At 48.3% G+C, this 22,209-nt stretch overlaps 1 protein-coding gene across 2 annotated transcripts in view; it reads right to left on the minus strand.

Moving 5' to 3' along the window:
* The window catches only part of ZFHX3 (zinc finger homeobox 3), a 508,991-nt gene that overhangs the window by 455,186 nt on the left and 31,596 nt on the right, over window positions 1-22,209 (minus strand). For both annotated transcript variants that reach the window (XM_052686500.1, XM_052686501.1), the window contains one exon: window positions 13,927-14,047. The gene's annotated coding sequence lies outside the window, so the exon portion shown is untranslated. The remainder of the gene's footprint in view (window positions 1-13,926; window positions 14,048-22,209) is intronic.

Genomic DNA, 22,209 nt, shown 5'->3' on the forward strand with positions numbered 1-22,209 from the left:
GGATTCCCAAACACCTCCCAGCAAAACACAGCCACGAGAGCGTGACCGAATAACAACCCTGAATGTCACCGCCCCAACCAATAATGGAAGCATGAGCGGCCCCTGATCGCCCTGCAGAGCTCCAGCGGCTCCGCGCTCCTCACTGAGCTGCACGCTGCTGCCAGCACAGCACACACACTCACACACTCACACTCACCCCTTTCCCCACTCTCCCAGGGCCTGGGAGGATCTTTCTTCTAGTTTTTTTTTTCCCTTTTCCCAGAAGGGAAAGTGTTTGTATTACAGGGTATGAAAGCAGTCCAACATGCAAGCATATTTAATTTGGAAAATGTGTGCCTAAATGCCACTTGTTATGGGATTAGTTAACAGCTGCACGGCTGCTACTGTGGAAAGAATTTTTTCCAGAAGTTAAAAAAAAAAAAAAAAAAAGGAAAAGAAAGAGAAGAATTTAACTGAGAATTGATATGCACCATGTCCCAACTTTCCCTGAGCATTTCCAAGTGACATCCATCTCTCAGCTCTCTATGGGGCTGTCCTCACTTCACTGTCAGCTGAAGCTCTCTGCACTTCCATAACTCCTCTTGAGTTGGTCGGCATAGAGCAGGAGCCGTCAGCGCTGGAAGGCAACAACCAGCTGCCAGGCATGCAACAGGCAGCACAGCACAGCACAGCACAGCACTGCACAGCACTGCAGAGCACAGCACAGCACAGCACTGCACAGCACAGCACTGCAGAGCACTGCACTGCAGAGCACAGCACAGCACAGCACAGCCCTGCCATTGTGAACAGCCGCGGTGTTCCACGGTATGCCAACAGCACGGCACAGATACACTCTAGATGAGTCATTAAAAACACCACCCTGTCCTGAGTGCCCTACCGTGTCCCCCAGTGATAAGTGCTATTCGTGAAGGAGAATCTCACTGTTGACAAATCAGGCAATGAGGCACACCCACAAGTCTTCCATGTCTGTTCGTACAGCCACAACCTCCCTACACAACAGCTGAGACGTTTCCATGCAGGTGCCAAGCAGCAGTGCCAGGGCTGCAGCACGCCTCCTCCAGCCCGAAGTGCCTCCCATGGACATCACACCCTGGGTCCTCCCAAGAGCAGCCCCTCTCCTCCTGGCCAGGAGACCCAAGACAGCAGGCTGCCCTAAGTCTTTGGGATTGAGCCCAAAGCCAGGCTGTCAAGATGGGGCCCAGCGCAGGAGCGACTCTGGAGTGAGCGGTCCCAGGGCCACCCTGGAGAAGCCTCCACCAGCTGTGGTTGGGGGAGGCCCAGCAGGAAGCTCCGGGCATTCGGATTTTTGGCCCAGCGTGGTTCTAGTCCTGCTGCAGCTGCCCTGGTTCCATGACAAACATGGTGACGAAGGACAGTGCCACCTAACGCTGCGGGTATTCCCATGATGTGTCTATCAGCAATGAGACAGAGACATACCATATGGCAGAAAATCTCTCTGTGGCTGTTCCTTTTGGATACCGTACACTGATTGCTTTCGTGTCATACGCACAAATATGATCATGCTGTGCTGACAGATACTCTGCAATTACAGGGACAAAGATGGACGCTGTGCAGAGGTTTTCTGCAGGAAATGATACCCTGCAATGGAGTGGGGGGTCATTAGGAGCGAGCTCCTCCAAGCCCAATTCCTGCTGCACCACTCTGCCACCCACAGCAACATCCCCTGTCCGAGCCCTGCTCTCCCTTCCTCACAGGCCCAAAGGACCCCGTGGTGTCACTGCAGAGCCCAAACATGGGGAAGGGACCACATTGTCATGCACATCCCCTGCAAGGATCCCCAGCACCAGAAGTCATGTACAGCTGTGCCAACACTTCAGGTGGGGAGCAATGTGCAGAAGCAAACTGCAACCCCCTTAATTGCGTCTTAAAAGAGTCTGAGGTGGGTGTGCTCAATTTTTCTCAACGCTACAACAGAATGCTCCCTTTCCAGCATTCTCTGCTAAAATTGACCATAGAAAAACACTGTTTCCAAAGCACGAGCACTGAATCTCCAGCATGGTGTGAGGAAGCCTTCTTACATTTGCAGACATTTAAAATCAGGGCCACTTTAAGAGAAACACATTACATGTATGCTCTGTCAGCTCAGAAATGAGAGGCATTTACCCTTGAGACAATAAAAAGGATCTGTTAAACCATGCCAAGAGGAGCACGGAGTTCCCAGTGCCAACCTCCAGTCTGGCAGACGCTGCCGGGACGCCTCCTGCACAGCTCACACAGCGCTCACAGGGCACAGTTATTTCCACACCTGAATCTGACATTAAAACTAAAGTCGCATTAAATAAATAAATTCTTCACAACAAATTCAAAAGTTTGTGCAGTTAAAAAATTGTGTATGGGTTGTATTTGTGCCAATATTCTTATTAAATGGTGAAACTCACGCATACATTTAAGAAAAGCCCCCCGGGCTGAGCCACAGCTGTGTCCCAAAGCAGCACTGAGCTCATCACTGTGCACGGCACTGCAAAGGGGTGAGGAGGCAACAGGGACTGCAGGGAAAGGGCACGCAGGGCACAGCATGGGGGGGCTCAGGGGGGACGGGGTCACCTCCCCTCCTGCCTGCACAAAGCAAACCCCAGCTGCTAACCATGCGGAGTGAGAGCTGTGTGCTGAGATCTGGGGATGTTTAAAATATATCCTCAAACATCTTGCTGAGCGAAGGCAAGGCAAAGCAGAGTCCACCTCATACACCAACCTTCAAGGTAAAATTAATTATTAAATGGTAAAGCCAGGACGCGGAATGATTGCTATCAATATTTTAATACTTTCACTGCTAATTTCATTCTCCCTTCATAATCTGCTTTCTGAAAAGGCAACAGAGCAACCGGAGCATTGGCAACGAGCGCCCAGCCTCCGTGGGGTCAGTGTCTGCAGCAGAGCACAGAAGTTTTGTTACATACATTAACTACATTGCATATTTTATAGGCCCGCACCCTGCAGACACTCAGGGTCCAGCAGGGGGGCTCTGAGCACTGGCGGAGCTGTGAGTGTCCCTGTTCATGGCCACGAGTGGGGCCAGGTGGCCTTTAGAGGTCTCTTCCAATGCAAACCATTCCGTGCTTCTATAATTCTCTTTGCTCGGTGCAGCCTGAGCAAGCCAAAAGGTTGGGCACCCATAAACTCTGAGGCTGAAAAGCGCCTGCATTTGGGGTTTGGCTTCCAGCAACACGGCAGGCAACGTCACCCCCCCGAGGCAGCACGAAGCACAGCAGGGGCTCTGCTTTGCACCAACGCCAAAACTTGGACGCACCTCCCTGAGCATCCGCACAGCCAAGCACAGATGCACACCTGGCAGCAGCTGAGCGCTGCGGGGCCGAACCCACACGGAGCGGGCACCGGGCATCCCCACTGCCAGGCAAGGAATAGCGCTGCCACTGTATTTACTCATTATTAGTCTAATGAGGCTGTTTCCCGGGAGTTTAATTACCATAATAGAGACAATTCCTTTCTTAACCCTCTTTACAGCTTGGAACAGAAAGAGCCCGTGAAAGGGCAGTGAGGAACACGAGCGCCGGCCGGGAGGTGTCATGTTGGAAGCTGCTGGAGCAGAAAGGCAGCGGGGCCACGGCACGGGCTGCCAGCCCTGCGCCACCGCCCGGGGCAGTGCGGGACGGGCTGCGGGAGCGCGGGGCATTCGCGGCCCTTTGAAACCCAACTCCTCGTCATTTTCCATTTACTGTTTACTAATGGAACCAGATATGGCAACGGATTTCATTCTTTCTTACTTCCCCCCCCCCCCCCCCCACGCCGATTGTGCATTTTTTTAGACTTAAATCAACATATTTTCCATTCCATATTCAGCAAGAAATCAGAAAATTAAATGCTTTTCTTTCTTTCCTGGTATTGCTAAGAAATGTTTCCACACTGTTGCCACAACACACGCAGGGATTCACTGTGCAGCTTTACGGGTCTCCTGCCCCACAAAGACAAACCAGATGGCATTAAGGCAGCTCTGCTCGGCAGTGCCAGCCCTCACCAACATCTCGCAGCAGGTCAGCTCCCCCTTGCAGGCAGGGATCCCTGCACTACAGGGCAGACAGCAACACAAGCCTCCCTCGCACGTGGATGAAAACATAAACAAAAGTCGCTCTTCAAAACAGCGTTCTGGAATAGTGACAGATTTCTGAGGGCAGTGCCGGGTCGGCTGTGTGATCCCAGCAGGGCTGTGGGTCCAGACCCAGAGATCTGCTGTGTAGCATTGCGGAAATGAGAATCGTTAAAAGGTGGAGGCAAAGGGACAGCAAGGATGAAAAGCAGCAGATCTAAAAGGAGAAGAGAGGCAGTCAATGGAGGAAACAGCACAGAGCTGGACCGAGCAAACCAGAAGTCTCTCTTAGCCTGCTTCATTCATCCTTAGGTTCCACAGCCAACATACTACAAAACCAATTTCTACAAAGGGGACCTATAGGAAAGCGCAGAACGGCCTTGAGCCGGGGCCCAGGTTCCAAAACAACACAAGTCCGTGCCTGATTGTCCTCTAATCCACCACCTCACGACCAACCCTCATCCCAGCGCCAATACCTGCGCACTGCCCGGCCCCGAGCCGGAGACGTCCCAGTGCCGCCGGCGACACTCGGGCACACGGTGGCGCGCCAAGGGAAGCGCGGGGCTCTGCGGTGCCCCACGGTGCGGAACGAACTCAACACCTCCCCTGCAGGGCTCGGCACCCGGCAGCCCGAGGACTGCGCCGGCTGAGCACGTGCCGACAGAACTCCCGCAGCCCTCAGCAAACCCAGCCATAAAATAAACGCGCCGGTAACACGCAGCACGCCTGGCTCCACGTGCGCTCTCCTCCCTCGGTAACGGCTGCCGAGCGCACAGACCGCACTGCCCCGAGCGGAGCGCTCCGCGACCCCGCACCGCCCGCACAGCGCCAGGGGGCAGCCGCGTCCCGCAGCGAGGGGCGGAGCGGGGCGGCACGGAGCCGCAGAGCTGGGCTGCCCGCATCGCTGCCCGCGGGCGCTGGGAGCTGGGGCTCGCGAGTGTTTATCGATTGCCTTGGCGGGGAAACGTTGTTTGGTTTGGGGCTCGGTTGGGCTTTTTTCACTTTTTCATTCAGCCGCAGAGCTGCATAAGAAAGATGCGTTCAGTCCATATGTAACGCTTCAGAAAATGAAAGGCGGCACAAACGGGGCAGGTGTCAGCAGAGGGAAGGTCTGATGCTCTCCCCTGTAAATTTTACCTACTTCTCTCGCACCATCAATATTAGGAAGAAAGTAAAAGAACTTTTTAAAGCCCAGCCTCCCCCAGACCCTCGCATGGCGCCCAGCAGCAATGCCACATTCCCACAGAGCGGCGGCCCTCGGTCAGGGGACGCTCCTTTGCCACCAAGCGGACACAGCAGCGGTCACAAAGCAACATCTAGAAAGTCACAGCCCAAGTGCAGCCTCGAGCTGAACAGCACGCTGCGTGCCGAGCTTTCTAAAGCTATCTCCGAGGTAAACAACCTAAAACTGGCCTCCAAGCTGCCGTGTGCCTGCTTGGCTCCACGGGCACTCTGCCTTCATCCCAGTTCCTCACCCCCTGCCCTCACCACGGGCACGGCCCTGCTGGTCCCTGCACGCTCTTTGCCCTTCTCCTGCCCTCTGCGGGGCCACCAAACCCACCCCCACTGCCTCAGGGCAGCACCACCACATCGCACAGAGGGGGAAAGGGGACTCGATCATTGAGTCCGATTTTAAAAAGGGGAAAAAACACACAAAAACAAGAAGGAGGAAACTGACAAAGAGACTCAATCAAACCAGAAGCGGCAAAGGAGGGAAAACAGGCGGAAGACAGCAGTTGTTTCCTGAACCCTGGCTAAGCAGGGGGATCAAAATGGAGGAGGCACCAAGAGAGGAGCAGGGATGAAAGGGAGCGGCGGTGAGAAACAGAAGGGTACGTGAGTCTGAAAACGGCGAGAAAGAACAAGGAGAGAAGGGGAGAATGGAAACCTCTGATATCAGCAGGAAATGTTGTGATTCTGAAGATGAAACAACTCGCGGGGAAAGAAATTGGGAAAAAATCCCCGTGTGTATTCACACAGTGAACCCGAGCAGCGGCGGCCGGACGGCACGGATGGCACAGTGCCCTGTGAAGGATTCGCTGCGGGAAATGACACCCCTCCATCGCACCTCGCTGTTCAATGACTGCTCCTGCTCCAGCTGCAGACGTGGCTTAAAAACCCGAGGCGGAGGCCCACTCCCCCACGGGCAGACGATATATTCTGTGGCCGCAGTATTATTGCCATAAAGGGAATAGGAGAGATGGGGCACGAGGGATACTTAAAACTTCCAAACTCATTTGAGACAAATAACTGGGGACACGCTAGGAGTTTAAGAAAAGAAACACGACGGCCTTCTTACTTATCTCTGAAATGATGACAGCAGTGTTTATCGTGCGCATTTCCCCTGTCCCCTGGCAGGCTGTGGGCCGCATTCCTTTGGCCCGCCGCCAGCGCATTAGGAAGAAACGCCGGGGAGAGGGAAGGAATACATTTAGCAGAAAAAAGCTGCATTCCTTCCAACCTTTCTGCAGCTTCTTAAAAAAATACAAAAAGCCTCCTTCAAACTGCTCAGTGCCATACCAATTTCCTGTGTAGACCTGAATATTAGTGTATGTTTTTCTGTGTCTCCTAAGTTTCCCAAGTTACCTAATGCACGCTCAGCATGGAGCATTTTAAAATGAGTTAGTCTTTATTGAATTATGATTTCCAGCAGTCACTAATAACAAAATTCAAATTGCTCCAGCAGACGAGGATTTTGAGAATGCTGAGAAGAAACTGAGTTTTTAAGAGAATCTCGAAGAGCCACCCACTGCTTGTGTATAGTAACCGTGAGCCTCTTGATGGAATACTTCAAATAGTTAATTAGATTTACTCAAAAAAAGAAAAAAAAAGAAGAAAAAACCCTCAGTCATTAAGAGTTACCACTCTGGGAGACACTTGATAAAGGATTGTTATTGCTGTACCTACGGCTTAGTCAAAAGTGAAGCTAAAAAAAAAAACCTTCTTTTTTTTTTAATATAGTTTCAGGTTTTCCTCACACTGGCCCTGCAGTCGGTGTGATGCAATTAGCAACACATCCAAAGGGGAACAGGGAACTTTTATTCCATTAGGACTTTTTTTTTTTTTTTTTTTTTAACCTCAGGAATTCCTCCAGGCTGCTAAAAAGGTGTTTTTTCAAGCAAGGAATAATAGGGACACTTAGAGACCATGCGCAGTCACCATCCGTGAGGCTGAGAACCACAGATCACCTGCAAACTGAATTTGTTCTATTTTGTTAACCATTTATTTTGTCTTTACTGGCTGTTCAAAGGGAAGTGCGATAATCCCACTGTTCCTCACTTGCTCAGCAGGGAGTTTAATCTAATAAAGCTATTACAGCAGAATGGATTAAAGCAACGTGAAGCATTAGTAATTTGAGGAGCAGTTAAAGAATGTTAACGCTGAGACACTGCGCGTATTCTCCTAAAAACATTATCGCAGAGATGAAAGTAGGGCTTCTACTCAACGTGTCATTTTTCAGGCTCAGAATTCAATTCTTTCAGTCTCCTCAACCAGATGTTTATAGTGCAGAGCAAGATGCTGCCCATTACTTCAGAACTGCTGAAACCACAGGCCGACCAGAGCGTCGCCTTAGCCCAACTTTTGATTAATCCCTCTATTATAACAATGTCTTTGTTAGGAGACACGTGTGACCAGACCGTCCGGCGGGGCAGGCAGAGCCCTGTGCTGTGCTGGGCCGGCCGTGGCACGGACCTGACAGGCAGCAGCCAGCCCACAGCAGGTGTCAGGACTGATGATCTTTAAGGTCCCTTCCAACCAAAGCCCTTCTATGATTCTGTGATCTGCTGCTCTATCACAGCAGATCTGTATTCCTGATCTGTATCTACATTCCTGACCAGCACGGCCAGAGGATGTCAGTCCCAAGGGTCTGTGTGGGATTGCCCCAGAGACCCGCAGTGGGACTCGGCCGTGGCTCATGGGAAGGATCGGGCCCACGTGCCTCATCTCAGACTGGAAACTGCTGCCCCGAGGGCACAGGGCACATCTGGAGAGACCTCACAACGTGGCCGCACCAGGACACAGGGCAGCCTGAAGCAATGGAATCCCCAGCACAGTCACCGGCACTGCATCAACCAGCACTCATTCAGCACTCACAATTCCCCTTCTGATTTTCTTCACCAGACTTCCTGTAAAATAAGTATTTAACCCAGCTACACAGCAGCACAAGTAACGGCACTGGCAGCGGGATTTTTTTCTAGGAACTTTTGGAGAAACACAAGAACTGGACCTGAAGCAAGAAAACAGCTGGCAGCTTAAATACAGAAGAAAGAAAAAAAAAAAAAAAATCTATTGCCTGTCCATAATGCAAGTTCCTCCACTTAATTTGGTCACTGGTTAATTTGTTTCTTTGTTTAATATGATAGAAACCCCAGGGATCAAATCATTCACATTGAAATTATATTAGTACTTTATTTTCGTCATTTCTGATTGCTCTGAGCAAGCACTACAGGATAGTTTGATCACTGGATACAGAAAGTTACCATTTAATTAATATGAAAGGTGCCTAAATTTTGAATAATATTGAAGAAAAAAGCCTTAGGATGTGGCAGGAGACTCACATATATTATTAACTCCTACTGCTGCATTGACTGTCAGCTTTTAGGGGGCACTTTGAGACGTCAGCTTCAATCTGCAAAGCCTTACATTGTTCAGAACACTGGTCAGAAACGCCCATTTCTCACCAGGCACAGCCACGATGGAGATGCTCTGTGTGTCACCAGGGATGCTGTGTGACAGGGCTGCCAGAGGCTTTGTGCCCACTGGGATGGCACCACTCTTCGCAGGCATGGTCTTGGCTTCAAGGGCCAATCATCAATGTCAATTAAACAGTAAGTTTAAATCACATCATTCCATGAAGGTGTATTGATAGTCCGAGAATCATAGAATCATTCAGCTTGGAGAAGACCTCTACAACCTCTAAGTCCCACCCAAAACCATCCCACCATGCCCACAGCCACGTCCCTCAGTGTCACAGCCCTGCAGTTCTGGGACACCCCCAGGGACGGTGACCCCACCACCACCACGCAGCCTGTGCCGCTGCCTGACCGCTCTCCGGGAGGAGAAATTGTTCCTAATATGCAACCTGGTACAACATGAGGCCATCACCCCTCATCCTATCAGTTACCTGGGAAGAGAGAACAACCCACCTCACCGCAACTTCCCACAGCCCTGGGGCAGCACGGCCACCCTCGTACACAACACCACTGCCAGAGCTCCCTGCCCCGCTCCCAGCAGCGGGTTTCCATGCAACACTGAGCCCAGGCTGCCCTCGTCACAAGAGGAGTGATGCTGTGCTGTACAGTTGGTACAAGAGACAAAAGCGTGAGGGTAATTAGCACGAGAGGATAGAGAGGAGAGCAAGCAAACTGGGGCAACTGGCAACAGGATTGGAAATGAAAAAAAAACGATGTTAATAAGTAAAAATAAATTCACTTTAGAGGCAAAAAGTTAAAGCACTGTGGATTGACAGTATTCTAAACGAATAAAACTGGAAAGCAAAGCACGCTGTCGGACTGTCCTGCAGCATGCACAAAAGCAGAGGCTAAAAACAGCGTGTTTTTCTAATTAATTTAATAGGTTTAGAAAAGGTATTAATCTTCGCACCCTAGGATTCATGCCAGCCTCTAACCATCTGAGAGCAAAAGATGCACATCTGAGGAAGAGATCGTGCCGCACCAGTGCTCCCCCCGGACCAAGAGCAGCCGGCTCCAGGCCAAGCGCGTGCCTTGCAGAGTGCGGAGCCCAGCAGCCCCGGGGACGAGGCCAGCAGGCACCGCCTTCTCCCGCGGCACAGGCAGGTCCTCACTGAGACTCTGTGCATTTGCTGCAAGCAGGAGCAGCCCTGGCACCGCAAGGCAGCCTGCTGTGCCTCAGCAGGAAGGCACGTTATTTGTGATCCCAGGGCTCTGCCTCGGGAGGGTTGTTGCAGCGGGGTCCCAGCCAAGGGCTGCTTCTGCTCTGCTGCTCGTGCTGCTTCATGACGCCCCACAGAGCAGTGCACTCGCGATGGCACCGTCCCTGAGCTCCTGGCGTGGGCGCTTAATCCTCGGTGCAGCAGCACAGGGAAAGTACCCAGGTATTTCAAACGAACCTGCAAAGTATTTTTACCTAACCCGGATGCCTTTCATTTTGCCATACACTATTTGTGAATGCCTTGTACCATCTGTGCGCTTCTACCTGCTTCCATCATCCTTCATGGCTTACAGGCATTGTTTACTTGGCACGTGCCCTCTGCAGCTTGCACACACAAAACAAAAACCAACCGAACAGCCTGCTCTGACAGCAAACAGAATTTGATTCTATCTGTCCATTTTATTTTTTTCTTTTGTTTTGTGATATATTCACAGCAGTGATATGTTTGGCTTCCTTGTATGAATGGTTCCTTTCATTAAAAACATTAATTATTTCAACTTTAACGCCTACTGAGGCTTTCAAAGTCTAAAATGCCGCGAGCTATGAGGGACAAAAAATAAGGATACTGTTAAAAACATATATTATAAACGGTTCCTTAAACCCTGGTGTGGGATCCTTTTATCATCCCCTGTGCCGAGGTTAGCAGGTTATTAACCTGCACCCCGGGGGAGATGGGATGCACATCAATTATATCAATTGAATAGACAAATGAAAATCAAATTAAAAATTTAACACACGCAACCATAATTACAGCACAGCGCTTCCAACAGGAATTCCATCTGAGGAATGAAATGTAGAAATGCTTTCTCAATTTTAGCTGAAATCCACAGCAACAGGAGAAAGTACCCAGAGGTTGGTGACCTGATGGCACAGGAGGTTTCGGGGCGGCCCGTTCCCAGCGGTGTGACACCGTGCCACAGCCTGCCTGCAGCCCTGCACCTCCGAGCGGCGCATTCCCAGCACAGAACCAAGGCTCCCCCTGCTCCCCTTGCTGTGCAGAGCTCACGGTGAGAACCGCAACTGGGTTTGCACTGACTTGCAGAACATTAAGGGTTGCAAAGCCCTAAGCACCTGCCCCATTGCTGCCTGCAACATCCACGAAGGAGAGCAGCATCTCCTGAATTTCATCTGCCACACAGCAAGTCTCAAGATCACCATTACAACCTGAGACAAGGAAACCTACGCTTAGATTTTAAACTGTACAGTTCTGCTCCTCCGGGTGCCATACCCTGCGCCGCCTCTGTGCCTAAGGGAAAAGAGCATTCAGAGGCATCCTTTGGAAGAAGTCTTTCCTATGTCTGCCCCCCCCAAGAATTTCTGATTGCAATTTTAGACTGAGACACAAAAATATTTAGCTCATTTAAGTAATTGCGCTTATATTGTGTAATTACATGTATAAAAACAGTTGCAACCTGCCTTCCATGCTATTTGCACACCACAGCAGTGTTCCCAGTGAGGTTCCCCAGTGACTGCTAGGCTGAGTCCTCCCCTGCCACCGCAATGGGAGTCAGGCATGAGAGGTGTGATGGGCACAGACAGGAGACTTCAGTGCCTGCAGGAAAGGGCAGGGAGCAGAGAGCGGGCTGCAAAGAGCAAGGAGAAGACAGCCAGGACCTTAAGAGAGCTGCAGCCATGCAAACAGGTTTGTTCCTTGTTTGCCTGAATAAAAGAAAGCAAGAACAGCCCTTTCCCAAAAGGCTTGTGTCCTGAGACTAACAGCAGGCAGCTACAGACAGTTGAACATCTGTCTTTGAACAAGTGATCCATTTTGAGGTTGCAGAAACCAAAACCTCACCAGAAGCTGCACCAACGAGCACCTCTAGGACTCCCACAGAGGCTCAAGGAATACAACAGAAATCGTGTGGCTCCTGCAGATGCCAATCAGGGCTTTGCCTGACAGGGCAGAACCTCAGCTACGCCTGAGCAGCTCACTGCTCAGCAACACAGCAAGCAAGGCCAAGCATGAGATAGCAAGTCGGGAAGCAACCACGGCACAGGGACGGAAAGGGATTTGGACGGATCTCCTCATTGCCAACAAACATCATGTATGATGTTCTTTTCTTGCATTTGGTTTCAACACTTGTGAGACCAAACACTTGTCCCTTTCACATTTCCACACATCATCATCCACCTGAGCACCACGCAGTTGCTGTTGATGACAGAAAGTATCAGCGTGAGCCAAGGGAAAACGTGTGTTTTTAGCACAAAAAAATAGAGCGAGAGAAAAACACGACAGAACCAAAGCCTCCCCTTCCCTGCACAGACATGGCAAAGCCTCTGCCAGCAACGTTCCGTGGTCTGGCAGCAGCAGGACCCACAGCAGTGCCAGCCCACAGGCACGGTGCTGCCTGCACAGCTCAGCACAGGGCCAGCTGCATGGCAATGGCTCCAGTTATCTTAAAGCAAAGTTCGGGAGGAAGCAGAAGGCTCCGCTGCTCCCTGCGGGTTTGCCTGCACCTTTAGCACTTCATCATTTGGAAGCAGAGGACAATTACTCAGAAACAAACACGGAAGGAAAGCAGCACAGCGACAGAGCTGTGCCATTTTAATGCTATTTCTGTCTATATAAAATCTTCTGTAATTTGTTTACGACTCCCAGATTCAACAATAGTGTGCAAATGCAAACCCATTTATGTTAATGTCCCCTCTCTCTCAGATCAGATTCTGAATAAAAATTAGGTAAATACTCTGTTTGAAAATACACAAGATGAGAACTAGTTGGGAGGGAGCAAGAGAACCTCCAAATGCACCATCCTATCAACCACATTATTTTTTTTTTTTTACTTAATAACTTAAGTGTACTGTTAGTGAAATTACAACCTGCTTGTGACACAATAAATTTACAACAAAATTCATTCCATAAATTATTCAATTTGCTGACTGCAACTACACTGAGAAATATCACCACGAGCAGATGATTAGCATGTGAAAGGAAAGCCATCTCTAGACTGAAACAATCACTGTCACACCTCCATTTGAAGATGCCTGGTGGAGTTTTGTAAAATTACCATTAAGAATACACATTTAAGGCTTTGTAGTTTCTATAAAAGTGTTAAGTATTTGATTTACATTAGATTCATTTGTTCTTTCTTCAACTGTCTCTTTTTCCTACAAACTATAAACGTTTCAATAAATGCTGGCTCAATCAAGTGTGCATTAAAACAAAAGAATTTAAGCTCAATAAAAGTGATGAATCAGAACTAGAAGTGAACCTTCCCCTCCCTGCCCTCCCCTCGCACACAGTTGCTGCAGCAGGAGGAACAGACAGATTCATAGCAGAGATGTGCAAAAGTGGCATGTCCCACATGGCCATGCACTCATCAAGAGAGAGACCAGGGCCTGAACCATCGGCATGGAGGCTTGAAGCCCACAGGAAAGAGGAATACTTTCTCACCTTGATAAAGAGAGAGCTGGTGAGGAACGCTCCCATGCAGCACCATATCTTCAACCAGATAAACAGCAGAGCTCTCAACGGACAGAACTTGGCATCTCACAAATTAACCTGGGCCCATTTCTTCTGACTATCCACTGAATTAAAGTTTCAGCAACTAGACCAGCAGTCTTCCCAACAACGAACAGGAGGATAACACCACCAAATGCAAACAGAGATGCCGAAGCTCCGACAGCACGCACTGCAAGCACGAGCAAAACCAATGGAAATGCTTTCCCAGGCTGCTGAGATAGTTTTCCCAGCATTTGTAGCTCTTTCCGAGCCAAACAACCACTAGCAAGTAACCAGGTTTTAAATATCAGTAGGTGAACTCGCCACAGCCAAATATCCAAATATCCCATACACCATTACAGCATAACACTAACATCAATTCTTCACAGCAACCCCTTAAAAGTATTGCAACACAGTAAGAAAAAGAGTCAATCTTCCCCTATTACTCTCCTTATATGCTAATTGTCTTTCATCCCAAGATGGGGGAGTAACTGAAGGCATCCCTTACCTCTCTGCCAAGCAGCCCACGTCACAGCCAGCTGGGAGCTGATGGATGAGTTGTAAGCAGCATGCTCAGGTGATCTGGATGAGTTTATCAAAGTGCCTCCATGCTATGCCTCCATCCAGCCCTGTGAAATGTAGACATCTTGTTGTTAGAAGCATTTAAATGGCTCCCAGCATCTTTACCTCCTGCTGGGTTTCCCAGCTAGAAAAATTCAAGTTTATGTAAAGAATTTGTTTTCCTGGAAGGGAGGAGGAAGAATTCTTCTTGCATCTAGGCATCAAAAATTAAATTTTTAGACAGTAATTTTTAAAATAAATCCAACAGCAGTTCCCAGGTGAATCAAAACTCACTGCCATGACAAAATTTCACTTCTACAGATAGGAGTGTTTAAAAATAATAGCCACAATTTTAAAGCCAAATAGTGACATTAATCACTTCCTCATCAACTGTTCAGTCAGAACTAATGAAAGGAGAAAAAAAAAAAAGTGTTCTAGAAGCAGTGACCACAGGGGTAAAAAAAAAAAAAAGGCTTTTTGTTCCTTTACCCAGAAACTTTATTGGCTCTAGGTAAGACTGCACTTCTCTGTCCATTGACAGATGGCTTTATCTTCTCTTACACCGAGTTCATTATCAGCACTCAGACATGTTCCCTAACTCCTTCTCAAAGTCTCTCCCATCTGAAAGCAGTAACTTACATTATTCATAAGGATAATCGCAAATATGCAGAGAGCTACAGACATGTAATGGAGAGGCTGGCTTGTATCTGATCCAAATTCCATGTGCTCCATGGAGCTCACGACTCTCCCATAAATTCTGCTGCACAGGCATGCCTCCATCCCAGCCACTCCAGTCCCAGAGCAGTGGCAACCTGGGAGAAGGTTGTCATGCTCCCTCTCACATTTTATTTCTTCTGAAAGGTGGAAGCCCAATAGATGTATTCTGCCACCTTCCCAAGGATTCTCCAGTTGTCCTTGCACGCTGCCTCCTTCCTGTACACAAGGCACAAGGGGCATTTGCACCCCTAAAGGGATTCTGGAAGTTATGTGAAATACAACACTTTTAAGAGCACAAGGAAACAAAACCAAGTGACTGTGGTTGGCAGTGGCTCTGTGAAAAGGCCAAGGAAAGTCAGCACCCTGCTTAGCACTGACTACTGGACTGCTTCTCTGCAGTTCCTTCAGGTCCAGCGGTGAAAAGAAACCTCTTCTCATCTGTGCTGCAAGGAGCAGCCGGGCCAGCAGAGCCCCGTGCCCATTGCTGCAGGCTCTGATTGCTGGGCAGACCTGGGGGTGAAACCAGCTGAACGCACCTGGAACAGCCAGGGCCCAGGGCAGCGCCAGCAGGGCGGTGTTAAAGGGCAACAGGTAGGAGGGCAGGGACCCTGAAGGTCACGAGCTCTCCCACGGCAGGGGCTGTGCACTCCTGCATGACTGGAAACATCCCATCCTTGGGATATCATTGTTAAATAACAGTAATAAAGCAACAGATTAAGAAGATAGAGACATTTCTAAATCCCTCAAACTCGAGACCGAAAAACATTCCTTCTATTAAAATTCAAACCCACCCTGAGCAGATTCTTGTCATCAGATGCGTTCTAATAAGAAAGAAAGAGATGACACATTCATAGCCACAGTAACCAGTAATAACTGTGTAACTTCAGCAGAAGACAGAATCATGGAGACATTAATAACTGATGAGATCACAAAACATCTGGAGAAATGCGAGCTGATATAAAAGTAGCCAGCAGAGTCTTACAAAAGGGTAAATCTCGTTTGACAAATCTGCTGGAATTTTTTAAAGAGGTAATGCAGACTTCAGACAGGAAGAAAACATTGGACATAATCTATTTGGATTTTAAAAGGCTATTTGACACACTGCAGCCCACAGGCTGGTGAATTAAAGCACCGCCAGTCAAAAAATGCACCAACTCAGAGCACACAAATAAAATGAAGGCAGTTAACAGCTTGGTAGCATTAGGAGTGAAAAACTGGGGGGGGGGGGCTAGGGAGGCAATTGGGGCATCTTTTGTTCTATGTGTGAGATGGAGAGAAAGACATCACAGCACAACCAACCAACCAGATGGATCACATCACAGCATCATCGTGTGGAGAACACAGAGCAACGTACTGCATAATGGTCGCAATACTCATTTTGATTATACAGTGAGGAGTTTTAATATCAGAATCTTATGAACAACGATGCCTTTGGAAGAGACAGCAGTAGTAACTGGGGTGGGCTCTATGAATGGCAGCAATGCATTCCATAGCACACAGAAGAAGAAGCGCACAGGAGAAAAAGACCCATCATAAGATCTGCCTAGATGCTCTGGTCCCTGCTCCAGGTAACAGCCACAGCTGTGCAACGTCAGCAGGCGGGCGACCCACCATCATGGGCAGACCTGAGAGCGGCTGCTGCCCCGCAGGCACGTCTCACCTGGCTGGGTGTGCAGCACGGCCTGGGGCTGGGGGAGCTGCAGGGGAAAGCTAATGCAGAATTCATCCTTGGACACAACGCACAAGTCTTGATCCCGTTTTCTGCTTCTCGGCCGCAACACACTGATCTGATTATTCTTTGGGACAAAACATGGAAAAAAGACAAGTTCTTCCTATATGAAAATAAATTATCCCATGTAGATGTCCAAACAAATATATGAATATAGAACAATCATTCTGCAAAGCATTTTGCCATCTCTAGAGATAAGGAACAAGTATGAAATCAAGCCTCTATTTCCCACACTAATCCATGTTAATATTGCCATTAATAGCACTGATCTCAGCTCAGCTGCCCTCATGGGCTGGGATCTGGTGGCTGGCCCTGCCAGGAGGATGCTGTGAGGGCATCCTCACAGCAGGTGCTGTCAGAGCATTCTGGGACAAGATTCTCCTGAGATGAGACTTTAGGTGCAGCCACAGTGCAGGGGAGCAGAGGATCTGCACAAATAAAGAAATAAATGTACCAAGGCTTGTTTTCAAACACAGCCCACAGTGCAGCAGGCTGCTGAGGCAGCAGCGCAGGCTTGAATTTCAATTTTTATTTATTATTTTGTTGTGCTCCCTGTATTTTTCTTACAGCTCAGAGAAGGAAAAAAGCAATTTTCAAAAGTTTATAACTCAGCTCCACTGCAATGAAATGTCATTTGGGAGACCAAAAACTGGGGAAAGAAGGACATTTATGGCAAACCTCCATCGCTGGTGCTTTTTCTTCTCTTTACAAATGTCTGTAAATAACACCAAGAGAATTAATGCTTACAGAAAAAAAAAGCCACCAAAAAGCCACAGTGGAATACGTTAAGAAATCTCAATACTTTACACATCTCTCTATTTAAGTGCACAAATATACAGATGCTTGCTCCTGGGATGGAAGGAGGTGCAGAGTTTGGGGCCAGGAGATGAGGCAGTCCCAGCCCTCATTGCAGCATAGCATTGCACTGCAGCAGGCTCCATGTTGGCTGGCAGCATCCCAGCCACATGCACTGGTGGCAGCAAGAAAGAGAGGAACCACTGAGGTAAGCAGAAATTGTAATCTAACAGCCATGAGCAAAGCCATCCCAACTCTGCGCTGTTGAAATAAATGCTGAGCTGCCAGCAAAGCACAGAGTGGGATGCACGAGTCACTGCCCTGACCATGACAGCGAGTTTGCACAGATGAAAGAGCCGAGAAGCAGCACCTGCACCTTGGCTCAGCACTTTTGGGTCACACTGGATCTCAAACACAGCTCAGAAGCACTGAGCTCCAGGACACTCAGAGCAAGGCAGAGTTGTACCCGCACGCATTTGGACATCGTGTCGTTGTTCCTAGCAGTGAGCCCAGAAGCCCCTGTCCTGTCACTGAGCAGCACCCCCCTGAAAGATGAAAATCTGCAGCAGCCGGGCCCACGAACAGCCACACTGGCTCCAGCCCTGTTCCCACCCTCACACCCATCCCAACCCCATCCGCATCCCCAGCTACGTCCAAAACCATCCAGCACCATCCCCACACCACAGCTGCTGCACAGAAGTCACCAGTGCTGCGCAAGAATGGCCCAGAGGCACCATCAAGCATGGTGTGAAGCAGGAAGCAAGACACCAAAACAAGGATGTGCATGGTGACACATGAAGCAGGAGGTGCATGTGGAGTGTGGCATCCTTCCCAGCCACAATAGGGTCTTAAAATAACTCCTACAGAGGCTTTCCCTGTAAAAAGCAGTCAGTGAAAAGTTACACTAATTTAAACAAAATTAATAAAGAAATGTTCTGCTTCTTTTTATCATCTTTCTACCTCTCATCATTTATCATGCAAATTAAATTGCAGTAATAGGAAACGTAAAGAAAACAAACTCCGTAGTATATTGAAACCTCTATCCAGCAAGAGATAAGGGTGAATATTAGAAGGAAAGGTGCAGAAAATTAGCTGTCCATACAATAACTGGGAGGGAAACTGTTTTATTTAGCCTGGAGGGATTTTTGTTGCCAACTGACTAAATTAAAATCCAGTCTATTATACCCAGTATCATACCAGAAAACGCCTTTTCCTTGCACTTTTAGATAAATTTTCATTGATCTCATTTTATGCATGATTACATTTTTAATGAGATGTACAATATTTCCAAGCTCATTCTCAATGCCTTCCCTCTCTGCTGCCTGTGTTCCCCGTGCCCCCTCCCACCGTGCACGCTCCCTGCCTGTTGGATTAACACTTCTGATAAATTGCTAGACCAGAGAGGAGCATTACCGAGATGAAATAAATTACTTCCATCTTTTGCAGCTCCAAAGTCGTAAAGTAACCTTAAAAATGCCCGATGTCTAATTATGCCACCTTGCAATTCCTTCCCAAAGCAATCATTTTATCTCGTGTAATGATTTTATTTGTTATCGGTAACCCCGCGCTGCACACACACTGCTGCTAGGAGTCACCTTCCTCGCAGCAGCACCGACCACAGCAACCAGTGCTCTCCTGGAACCCGGAGCTCTGCGGCAAATAAAGGAGCTTTTACAGGCAAAGAACAAAGCAGGTGACCAGCCATGAGCTGGCCTGCTGCCAGAGCACGGGGATCTTGACTTTAAAATATTAGGCAATAATTGATTTTCAGCGTTGAAAACTTGGCTCATTCCCAAAAGTCTTAAACTTTATTTTCTTCCTTTGACTATTTTTGGTAAAGTCATTCCCCTTAAAACAAAGGGGGAAATTGCAGGAGCAAAACACATGAAAACGCTCTGCTTCCAGCCCACCATTAACTCCTGGCATTTTATTTCCAATCTGGTTTGAGGGTAAATTTGCTGTGGATGGGATTATTTGTCCAGCAGCAGGCAGAGGTCAGAAGCGCTGTATGGCCACAGGCGATGCCTGAGAACACAGCAAGAAGAGAAGAGCAGGGTGGATAGTAGGGAAAACTCTGAAAGAACAGTCAGGCAGGAGCTGAGGTTGTGGAGTCACCCCCTGGGGTGTCCCAGATCCGTGCAGACGTCCTATGAGGGACGTGGCTGAGGGCACGGTGGGGTGGGGTGGATCTGATAATCGCAGAGGTCTTGTCCAGTCTTTCTTTTCCAACCTTAATGTTTCTGGGATCCTATGAGAGGAAGGGACAACGGAGCAGCTTCAGCTCAAAGTGAAGCATCAAGAGGGCATTAGGGGCTCAGACCTGGGCTGGCGGATGTGAGGATGAGTAAAACATCCTGCAAACAATCAGAGGAAAGAAACTTCGATGTAAATCCACATTTCATGAAGAATTTACCATTATCCAGCACTGCTTTAAGGATTATTTCTATCAGAAGGCTCCCGGCACACGGACAAGATGGGCAATGCAAATCCTGCCAGATGTGTAAGGCCATGAAGAAAAATGCTTTCCTGCCCTCCCAAACAGATGAATGGGACCATTGCATTACCCATGAAAAATTATTGCTACCAAACCAGCATCATTATAGGCATCAGAAAATGGGAGTCTGAAATAAGAGCCAGAGTGTGAGAATAAAGGAAAACGTTCTAGAAAGGCTTGGAGAGGAAATACGCATCAGAGGGCAACATCTGACTGTCCAGATGTACCCCAGTTTCTATTAAGCTGTAGCTGTGAAGTACAGACAAGGTGTTTTCAGGCATAAGTGACAGGTCTTTGTGATGGGCTGAAATTCAAAAACTGTAGAACTTCCACAGCTGAACTCTACCAGGGAACCATTATAACAAAGCACCGCAGCTCAGCTGCTGCAACACACAAGCATGCAGAGATACACACAGCCACGCACTGGGATGCTCTGTAGATGAAGCAGATGGTGGACAGGGATCAGACTGACAAAGAACCATCCTGTGCAGCCTGAACGGGCTGCACATCCATGGGTAACTTTAGAGATGTGCTTCTTATAGGCAAGGCAGCTCAAACCCATCACAAAGCAGTAAGGGCAGACCAACAGAGCTAACATTTTAAATACAAAAATCTGCACATTCATGTGGCTTCCACATGTGCCCAACATGTCCATACACTGCTTACACTCGTTCTGGCTGCCTGCATTTCATACGTGGCTTTTTAAGCAAAATGTCGTAAAACCTAAACACAATTTCTCCGCGTTAGCTGCTACATGTGGTCCTGTATGAAATTTAAATCACTGAACCGCCACCGCTTCTTCAAAACATTGAGGTTTGTGACAAGATTTAGTATGGGAGTAACGTGCCGTTGGGTTAAATGGCAGCACATCGGTCCCAGGCACCTCTGGCAGAGGCCAGCAGCGGCGCCCAGGGACGTGAGCCCTGTGCCAGTGTCCAGGTGGGACCCTGCACAGGGAGCACTGCAAGGTGGGCTCTACCCAGAAACGCATCTGTGGGCACCGCTGCTCGCAGCAAACGTCCAGGTGCGATCCACACCAGCGCCTGCTGGGACCAGGGCTGTTTTAAAAATAATCCCAGACATTTGGCAGGAAAACTAGCAGAACTGCTGGTGGACTGCGTGCACCTTTTAACACACAAAAGCAATTACTGCCTCCATTTAAATGGGTCTCCAAATGGACCCCGTCCATCGGCAGGGAAGTCAGAGGGCTTGAGGAAGTTTATGTGTAGGGATGCAAATGTCGGGGCGGGTTGGGGCGAGCACAGTGCTGCACAGCCATGCCAGCTTGCGTCTCCTTTGACACAGGCACGACCAATCCCACACCCTATTATTGCTGCTACTGCTTTATTAAAATGCATAAAGCAGCCAGAAGCAAAGACACCAATAAATTCTTCTGTAAAAGCAGAAATGTTTTTTTCAAATGGCTCCCTTAACACTAATAATCACAGCTCTCTTATGTGTACTTGACTCTGGTTAACCTTTTTCTGGCACTTTTTAACTTCTCCGAGTCAGGTACTAATATGGAACTAATGTGGGGTTTATTTTCCCTATAGGAATAGCAGAAAGAGCACTGCACATTATCGTAATCACGCAAGCTCCTTCCAGAAACTGCAGGACTTTAGATCAAAGCATCTGCATTATGGCACAGGAAAAGAATTTAATAACAATTGTGGGACTAAGCATTTTTTTAATGTTAAGGGGTTTTTATTGAATATTAATCCTATAAAATGCTCCTGAAAGTTGGCAGAAGGAAAACTGATGTCCCAAATAGTTCCCGTGACTGTCCCCATTGTGGGGATGCAATTGCAGTGTAATCAAAATTCATCATGCCATTAGCAGAAGGACAACAGGAAAGGAGACACTTTCTCCCATATCATGCTGCTTGAAACAATACGAACTGCGAAAACAGAATTGAGCACATAATTGTCAGCCCTAGCTGAGCTCTTACAGTTTGCATGGCTTTTTAGTTCATAGCTTGCAATTTCTTTCAGTACAAGTCATACTCAATATTTGCACTTTCAATTGTACCTTCTATTAACGATTTTCACGGTGAGGATATCAAAGGGTGAGAACATCTCAACAAAATACAGCATGTTACCAGACCATATATTCTACTGTCACCTCATCTGGCTTTAAAACTCCCAAGCAATTGAGTTTTCTCCCACATCTCTGAGGGATACTTGCATAGTCACATGGAATTCACGACCGGTTGCTTACTTCCCTATTATGACATACAAATTTCTTTTGTTAAATTCAGCCCTCACCTCTGGATTACGAGATGGGCATCCTGCAAGATAACACCACTCCATTGCTGTGCACAGCCTCTGGCACTCCTGGCACTGATGCGTCCGCTCAGCCCCTGCGCGGCCAAGCTGCAAGAATTTAACTTTCATACCCTCTCTTCATAAGTCACCTTCTCAGGTCCCCACTCCTCACTGCTGCTCACAGAAAAGCACTGAGTTGGTGCTGCAGCACAGCACAACCCCAGCTGCAGC

The sequence above is a fragment of the Tympanuchus pallidicinctus genome, unplaced genomic scaffold (genome assembly GCF_026119805.1).
Source record: "Tympanuchus pallidicinctus isolate F22 unplaced genomic scaffold, pur_lepc_1.0 scaffold22, whole genome shotgun sequence".
In the NCBI taxonomy this organism is placed as follows: domain Eukaryota; kingdom Metazoa; phylum Chordata; class Aves; order Galliformes; family Phasianidae; genus Tympanuchus; species Tympanuchus pallidicinctus.